The following is a 10,085-nucleotide window of genomic DNA, read 5'->3' as shown; positions in this document are numbered from 1 at the left end:
AAGGTGTTGAAGAGATTCGGCATGCAGGACTCCAAGAAAGGAGAGTTACCCATCCAGAGTAACGCCAGATTGAGTAAGACACAAAGCCCTAGTACTGAGGCTGAGATAGCAGAAATGAGTCGAATACCTTATGCTTCGGCTGTAGGATCGATCATGTATGATATGACGTGTACTCGACCTGATGTAGCCTTTTCTTTGAGCATGGTTAGCAGGTATCAGGGGAACCCTGGCAAGGCACACTGGACTGCGGTAAAGAATATCCTCAAGTACCTACGGAGGACTAAGGACTGGGTCCTTACCCTCGGTGGGAGTGAAGAATTGAGAGTTGTAGGGTATAGTGATGCTAGCTTTCAGACTGATAGGGATAATTTCCGCTCTCAGTCAGGCTGGGTCTTTACCTTAAATGGAGGAGCAATTTCTTGGAAGAGTTCCAAGCAAGAGACAGTGGCTGATTCAACTTGCGAATCAGAGTATATAGCAGCTAGCGAGGCAGCAAAGGAGGCGATATGGCTGAAGAACTTCATTGGAGACCTTGGAGTTGTACCAGCTATTAAAGAGCCAATGGAAAATTTCTATGATAGTGAAAGTGCAGTTGCCTTAGCCAAGGAACCAAGGGATCACGGGAGATCTAGACACATCGACAGAAAATACCATTTCATCAGACATCGAATAGAAGAAGGACTCCTCGTGGCAAAGAGGGTATCATCGGATGAGAATCCAGCAGATCCCCTCACGAAGGGACTGACTCGGGTTAAGCATCTCCAGCATGCTCGGAGCATAGGGCTGAAGGATGATATTAGATTTAGTAGTTAGATAACCTTGAAATTTGTAAAGTGTAATTGACATTAGATGATGAATAAAAGTTGTTTTATTTATGAGTAAAGTGTTGCTATCTCTTGTTGATCGTTTACTATATTTCTTTTGCATGTTTTGACTTCCAGAATAATTATGTTTGGTATATCATATTATTGGAAGTAGGTATGAATCAAGACTGTCATGAATCAAGACTCAACCCACGCTCACTGGAATCACTTCATGGAATTTATCTCGAGTGATCGTGAGACGGTAATATCATATAAGTCTTCAAACCTAGAGATATGATTTGTTACTTATGAGTTGGTTATGCATTGATTGTACGTTAACGCATTGGTAACTCGATGTTATAAAACGTGCTTTTGTGTATAATTCAATGAGTGGTAGAACAAACATATGAGTCGAAGTTTATCTGTTCCTTCTTGGATTAGAAGCTGATATCTGGGCCCATCGATGATTTTGTTTTGACCTATGTACCGGGCCCGGTCAGAACTAAGTTGATGTGTTCAATTAAGTTCTTTGTCAAACAAATCGGAAATCGGGAAACAAACTGCTGGACACAAAGTAAGACACTGTTCCATGTATTTGTCCGGCTGATATCTAGAACAGAGGATTATATGATCACTTATCTTAAATGGCGTATCATCATCTTCTCAGTTCCGAGAGACCTTGAAAGAGCTACGATTGCCGATCGGTTCCTGAAGTATTGCAGTTATAGTTATTAGACTTATCCAAGTGGGAGACTGTTGGATAAGGTGTCTAAGTCCATAACTATTTCTGGTATGTACTTGACCCAACCCGACATGGTCCATTTGGGTTGCATGGCACCATGCAATTGGATAAACTAAAATGAGAGAAATAACACTTATGGTTTATTAATATATTATAAGTTCTAATATATTAATAATATTATTTAATTAGTTTGATCAAGAATTAATTTAGAATTAATTAAGTGATCAAAAGATAACTAATTAAATATATGGGTAGATTATGTAAATCTTCCATATCTTATATAGTGGGCTAAGAGGCTCCATGGATTATCAAGTTGGGTTCCACCCATAGGATGCTCCATGGATGCTCCATGGGAGTTATAAACCCATGGGTCATGGAAATGAAGAGTCATGACACATTAGGGTTTACATGGTGTAACCCTAGATGTGTCAACACTATATAAGAAACCCATTCTCCACCAAAATAGTCTACACTAAGAAACAAGAGGGCTAGAGCCGATTTTGCAAGTGTAAGATTCTCTCAAAGTTTACTCCTTTGCATTTGGTGTTGTGTGAAGCATTTGAGGCATCACACTTGGGGTGCTAGGCTCACAAGGTTTCAAGGATCATAATCAACAACAAGGTAAGTTATTCTATCTTTCATTCAAGTTAAAAATGTTCCCCATGTATGCTAGATAGGAATATAACCTTGGAATTCAACTTTGCATGATTATTAGACAAACATAGATCCAAGGTTAGTAGGGTTGCATGTACACTTAGGAAGTGTTAGAATGCTCAAAACCCATCAGATGGAGGAGATGAAAAGCTTATGATAGTGAATGATACCTATCAGAAGGTATCGTAAGAGTGCTATCTTACCTTTAGAATATGTTTGATAAAATAATGAAACGTTTAGAGGAGTATGGTACGTCTGAAGTACACCTTCGATTGGCAGGATGATGGAACGATTGGTGTAATTCTTGAATTTGTCCCATCGTTTCGAATTTCCATCACCAACCAAGTTGAAGTAGAATTGATGATTGAAGATACGCATGGAAGAAGTCCTAGTAGAGTCTAGGAAAATTTATGATTAATTGGACACATTCGTATGTGTTAAATTGTTTTGTGATTTTAGGATTTGGGGACTGCGAGACAGTACTTGTGACGAGTATGAGTAGATGTGAATAGTAGTAGAGATCTATACTACTGGAAGCACAGGACTCACACTTGGATCAGGGAAAGTCACAAGGTTACCAAGGAACTTGTAATTGATTCTGTCTTATTCTAGTCTGTCGTTACCATCGTTTCGGTAATGACTAAGAAGATGATTGTTATTCCGACCCTAGTGGTCATATCAAATTGAGTCCGACTACGATGAGTTTGTTACGTGGTTCAGAGAACCAAGTTCGATGTAGCAGTTGACTTAAGCCGAATTGAAGTAAAGGCTGATCAAAGCGATCAATAGAAGTATCGCGTGCGTTGTTAAAGAAGTTGGGTTAGGTTGTGTTTTGACCCAAAGGGATAAAGTGATAGCGTATGCATTGAGGCAATTGAAGGAGCATGAAAAGAACTACCCCACTCATGATCTGGAGTTGGCAGTGGTAGTATTCGCCTTAAAGATAAGGAGGCACTATCTTTATGGTACTAAATGCAAACTTTTCACTGATTATAAGAGTCTTCAATATCTCTTTAATCAAAAGGAATTGAACATGAGGCAACGGCGCTGGCTAGAGTTATTCAAGGACTATGACTGTGAGATACTTTACCACCTTGGTAAAGTAAATGTTGTTGCTGATACTCTCAGTCAGAAGGTAAATCTTGAAAAGAAGAGGCCAAGAGCGTTGAGAATTTAAGTTGTCTCGACAATTGTGGAAAGTATAAAGAAAGCTCAGGAGGAAGCTTTAGAGAAAAATGACCGAAAGGAGGAACGTTTGGTAAAAACGTTAGTGTTTGATACAAACGGTCAAGGATTGAAGGTATTCAAAGGTAGGATTTGGGTACCTAAGATGGGAGGAGTAAGAGGTCTTCTGATGGAAGAAGCTCACAAAACCATGTACTCGATTCATCCCGGCAGTGCGAAAATGTATAGGGATCTAAAACCCTATTACTGGTGGCCGATGGTGAAGCTCGATGTTGCTAAGTATGTGGCTGAGTGTGTAACTTGTGCTAGGGTTAAGGCACAACATCAGAAACCATATGGGAGTTTAGATCCTTTACCTGTACCCATGGGTAAATGGGAAGGTAACATTATGGATTTTGTGACTAAACTGCCCAGAATAAGGAACGGTCACGACATGATTTGGGTGGTCGTTGATCGCTTCACTAAGAGTGCGCATTTCATAGCAGCCAACGAGAAATGGTCTATGGATAAAATTGTGAATTCTTATGTGAAGGAAAGTGTGAGGCTTCACGGTGTTTCGTGAACGATTGTATCCGATCGTGACAGCCGTTTTACCTCAAGATTTTGGAGGAGTCTATAAGAGGAATTGGGTACCAAGTGTGTTTGAATACAGCTTACCATCCACAAACTGATGGTAAGAGCGAAGGAACAATTCAAACATTGGAGGATATGCTGAGAGCATGTACCCTGGAATTCCAAGGTAACTGGGTTAAACACTTACCTCTAGTAGAATTTTCCTATAGTAATAGTTTCCACTCAAGCATCAAGATGGCACCTTATCACGCTTTGTATGGGGAAAAGTGTCGAATGCTGTCATGTTGACTGGAAGCTAGGAAAAGCAGTTTATGGGACTTGAAATAGTCCATCGGACTGCTGAAAAGTTGAAAGTGATTAGGGAAAAGATGTTAGCTGCTCAAGAGAGCTATGCTGACAAGAAAAGATAACCGATATCATTCAAAGTTGGAGATTCGGTTTTACTTAAAGTCTCACCGTGGAAGGGACTTATAGGATTTGGTAGAAGGGGAAAGTTGAGTCCAAGGTTTATTGGACCATTTAAAGTTCTTCTGAGAATCGGGAATCAAGCTTACAAGCTAGAAAACCCGGAAGAACTAGAGGGTATTCATAACACCTTTCGTGTGTGTTATTTAAGAAAATTTACGGGAGATGTGCCCGACATAATTCCCATTTCTAAATTAAGGTTGGATGAAAACAAGAGATTGATTAAAGAACCCGAGGCAATCGTTGACCGTAAGACTAGGAAGTTGTGATATAAAAATGGTCGATTTAGTGCTTGTGCGTTGGAAACATACGAATGGGCCCAATTAGATGATGTGTGATGAAATAAAAGTGATGAGAGGTATCGATGTTTAAGATGATCTAGTCATCTAGCAGAGTATAGAAAATGACCACAGACTATTTTAGATAGCCCAGTGGAACGTTAGTAGACTTGTAATCGGTACGTATGTTTGAACTATATGTTCATTAGGTGTTTTTGAACTATGTGTTCATCCATTAGTTCTTCCTTTTGACACTATTACGTGTCAGGGTACGGGAGCGTACTGGAGTACTTTATCAGTATTTTCCCTATACTTTTATTTGGAAGAGCTTTGGAGTCTTTGTTCTTTTATGAAGTGATTGGACAAGCTTCATGAGTTAGTGATATAGATCATGAGTTAAATAGTGGGTGTGTGATGAAAGGTGAGTTGGATAGATGAGATGATCAGTGATATAGATCATGAGTTGAGAGTGAGTGGTGAAATATGGGAAAAGCTTTTACCCAAATGTTGGCGTGAGTGGTGCAATATGAGAAAAGCCCTTACCCAACGTTGACCCCCGTCATTCAGCAGAGTAGGGATAACAACCATGGACTGTTCTAGACGGTCTGCGGAACACTAGCAGTCTCGCAACCTGTAGGTGTTAATGGACTTGAGTGTTCATTCGTTGTACTCTAAAACCCCCGTCATTCAGCAGAGTATGGATGACAACCATGGACTGTTTTGATGGTCTGTGGAACACTAGCAGGCTCGTAACCTGTAGGTGTTAATGGACTTAAGTGTTCATTCGCTGTACTCTATTCCCCTCATGAGTGCCTTTAGGGCATGTAAGGCTGGGGAAACCCCTTAAGTATGTTCATCAGCTGTATGGAAAACCCATTGACATGTATTGCGGGGAAAACTCCCGTGGGAAATACCGTCGATAAATAAGAGCTATGGACTTAGTATAAGGAAAACCCATTGACATTAATTGCGGGGGGGAAAACTCCCGTGGGAAATACCTTCGATGAATAAGAGCTATGGACTAGCACATGGCGACGATGTGACTTCGTGCCTATTTGACATAAATTGCTGAAGGAAAGCAATGTTGTCACCTTGTTGGTTGTTTTATGTTAGGATGTCTTGTTTGACATAACTTGCTGAGGGAAAGCAATGTTGTCACCCCGATGTTTGTTTTATTTGACATAACTTGCTAAGGAACCCCCAAAGCAATGTTGTCACCCTTAGTGATAATCCTTAGACTAGGTCCCTTGTGATAGTTGTTTTAGGGACGTAAAGTGAGGATAATGGGAATGGGTAATTAGGGTTATTTTTGGTTGGTGAAATTAATAAATTTATTATTGACTGAGAACTTAATAAGTTTATTATTTATTGTGGGTTGAAAACCCTATATGCTCACCAGGCTCCCAAGCCTGACCCACTCAGTTTATTTGTATCACAGGTATCAATACGAAGTTGCTTTACACTGAGAGATTAAAAGAGAAGTAGATCACTAGTGTAAATGAATGTAAGTTTTGTTTATGCTTATCTTTTTGTATTGACAATGACATCCCAATGGTTTAAGTGAATAAAATACATTTCTTCGGAAATGATTTGATAACATAGTTATCATGTTTATCTGGGAACAAATTCCGCAACACTTTTAATCAAATGATTACTCTAAAATTATTTTAAAAGCATAAATTAAATCGGTCTTTTATGGCCATGAAATTGGGGATGTCATACCCTTGGCGTTGGCGGTGCCTCTAGCCTTGCTGCTTTATTTTTCTTCGGGCAGTCTCTAGACATGTGCCCCTTGCCTCCACATCCGAAGCATACCTTATCATTTTGTGTACAATCTTTGGAATAGTGGCCGATCCTTCCACATTTGTAACAGGTTACCTCTTCGTTGCATCTTCCAAAGTGCTTCTTCTTTCACTTTTCACACCACTTGGCTCCATACCTTTGGTCATCCAGGTTAGACTTTGAGAACTTTCCCTTATTATCAGGTCTTGAGGATCCTTCAAGCTTCCTTTTCTCGCCAACTTCAGCTTTCTCCATACCATTTTCCCTTATTTGGGTCTCAACATTCTTGGTTGCCCAGATGGCGGCTTTCAAAGTGGTTGCTTGTTTGACCATTGGACCAAAGTCCGCTGGTAATCCATTGGCAAACTTGTTGACCTTGGAAAGTTCCGTTGGAACTAGGTAGGGGACAAGCTTCATCTTTTCCGTAAAACTTGCAGCATACTCGGTGACACTCATCCTTCCCTTCTTTAGATTCTGGAACTCATTGTTGATCTCCAGAAGATCCTGCTCAGAGCAGTACTGCATTTTCGGTTGCACCAGGAAATCTTCCCAAGACATCTTGCTTGCTTCTCCCTTGGGCATTGTGTTAGCTAGTAGCTTCCACCAGCTTAGTACTCCAGACTTTAATTGTCTGACTGCAAAGACGGTTTTCTGCCTGTCGCTACAGTCACAACTTTCAAACACCATCTCCATTTCGGAGATCCAGTCCATAATCTCAACAGGCTTTGGGCTTCCTGAGAGACTTGGTGGCTTGGCACCCAAGAAATTCTTATACATCCGCCCATCCTTGTCGTTTCCCCTCTCCGGGTCATTCCTTCGTTCTCCTTGAGTCCCAACTTGACTCACATGGCGGCTATAGTTATCTTCCTCCGATTGCTCGGGAATCGTCTCTTGTTGTACAATGGGCACGATGGCTTCGTCCCTATTCTCTTGCATCATTTGCCTCATTTCTTCCCTTTGTTCAGCTAACATAGCTCGTATCATGGCTTGTACTCCAGCCATGGTGATTGGCTCAGGTGCAACTTCTACTACGATTGGTATTTGTTGTATCACTGGGGGTTGATCTCGGTTCCCATTTGCATTCATGTTTCCGCTACGGGTCCTTGCCATCTTGATCTATACAATGAATAAGGTGAATTTAGATCTTTATTTAGGATAGTCATTTAAACCGTCCTTATCACTCCGAAACGTTTACATGTTAGTTCTAATATCGTAGTCGTACGTTTAGAATCCTAAACACATAAGGTTTCCAGATCCGGTCGGCAACAGACCATAGATCCGAACAAATAACAGCATATCAGGCACAAAGCATTTAGCACATAAAAGCATTTTAGGCATAATTCCTAAAATAAGCTAGTGCTCACACCTCACAATCATCGCTTAGCATTCTAAGTTTAAGTCTAGAAATCCTACAAATTCCTAGTTCGCTTAAACTAATGCTCTAATACCAACTGTGACATCCCTATTTTCACGGTCAGAAAACACCGATTTTGTTTATGCTTTATAAAAATCAGAGAACTTCTTTTAACAAAAATGTTGCGGAATTTGTTCCCAGAAAACATGATAAATAGGTTATCAAAGCATTTCCGAGGAAATGTATTTTTATTCATTTTCAAAACATTAGGATGTCATTGTCAATATAGAAACATAAGCATAAACAGAACTCACATTATTTACACTAGTGATCTACATATCTTTTAAATCTCTCAGTGTAAAGTAGCTTCGTATCGACACCTGTGATACAAATAAGCTTGAGTGGGTCAGGTTGGGAAACCTAGTGAGTACATAGGGTTTTCAACCCACAATAATATAATTATTATGTTTAAACAACAAACAATCAACCCCATTTACCCATCCCCATTATCTTCCTTACTCTCAAGGGTCTACCCTAAGAGTCATCTATTCGTTTATTCCGAAGTCCCTTGCTTCCAGGGTTATAAGGCCGGCACTAAGTCCATAGCTGCCAATGCACTAATTCCATAGCTGCAAAAGTTCCTTCATTGGGTACTAAATCCATAGCTACCAATGTAGGTCCTAAGTCCATAGCTACCAACGTTTATCTAACAGGTACTAAGTCCATAGCTACCAGGTACTAAATCCATAGCTACCAACACCTAACAAGTACTAAGTCCATAGCTACCTATGTTTACCTAATAGGTACTAAGTCCATAGCTACCATCGTTTGTCCAATAGGCACTAAGTCCATAGCTGCCGGTGTTTATTTATTGGGCACTAAGTTTATAGTTGCCAATGTTTACTCACATCATCTTTTATCTCTCATCATTCATCTACCCATGTTATACCCAACATATTTGTAGATATAAAATACATATACAGTTTTAATCATTTAAAACATGTATAAAAATCTTTCACCCAACATAGACAACAAGTATTCAGACAATATGCACACATAGCACGTAATTTAAATAAAATACTTCATATCTATGTGTAAGATGAAAGTAACTATGCACTCACCTGATTAGGTGGTGACTCGGTACTTGAACATCACTTCGTTATCTCAAAACAATTTTTCCTTGACCAAAACCTAGTATCAATACCACTAGGGTTTAGTTTTAACGTTAACCGTGACTAATTAATAGTCTAGCTATTATTATTATTATATAAGCGTTAAATAACACCCAATATAACTCATAATAATAGCCCAAATAAATATTTTAAGGACCTAATAACATTACTATAATTATTAAAAGTTATATTAAAAATTGCATAGGCGTAGCTCACTTACAGCGGATTTTAAAGAAAACCGGGCTTTGCTCGGAGCAGCGTTTCCGAATCGAAAGACCCTTTTTTTCTCGGGACTCCGGGAGCCTCGGGGCTTCCTTCGGGTGCTAGGGGGTTAACCTAGACTTTAGGGGGGGTTTGGGGTTTTAGAGAGAGAAAGAAATTAGAGAGAGAATGAAGAAATGAGTGAGAAATCCGGAAAGGCTCGCATGGTATTTATAGGGTCGGAGTTGCTGGGAGCGCGCTGCGCTCCTCGGACCTACGATGGGCGTTCCTCGGACACAGGGCGTAGACTACCAACGCGGTGCGTTCGTACGATACGTGTCCGAAGCGTGATGGTGCGACGTGGCCTGCTCCGAGACCAATCAATCGAAACGCGGGGCGTTCCTTCTACGCGCTGCGTAGCGAGGCCAGGTGTCTCCATCCGAAGCGAGGCCTGTGAACATCAAGGGACGGTTGGGATCGCGCCACGCCATCGATCTAGCAACACCGTCGTAATTTTTCCTTTCCGACTTCTAAAAATCATAACTTTCGCATGCGAGCTCCGTTTTCGACACTCTTTATATCCACACGTAGGCGGGAACGTATTCTACAACTTTCGTTTAGACTATGTCGGCTAATTTTGACTTTATTTTAAATTTTATATTTTTAACAATCCGGGACAGGATTGGTCCGTTAAAAATCCATAACTTCTTCATCCGACGTCCGTTTTCGTCTGTCTTTTTATCGTTACGCTACTATTAACGAGATCTTCGATTATCGTTTAGGTTGTGTCGGCTAAAAACCGCTCGATCTAATATTCGAACTTCGGGCTGTACACTGCTAAGCCGAAACTTCGAAAAATCATAACTTCCTCATACA

Source organism: Lactuca virosa, chromosome 5 (assembly GCF_052849685.1).
Source record: "Lactuca virosa cultivar CGN04683 chromosome 5, Lactuca_virosa_CGN04683_v6, whole genome shotgun sequence".
NCBI lineage: Eukaryota > Viridiplantae > Streptophyta > Magnoliopsida > Asterales > Asteraceae > Lactuca > Lactuca virosa.
The sequence above is the reverse complement of the archived record's forward strand: the minus strand, read 5'-3'. Positions refer to the sequence as shown.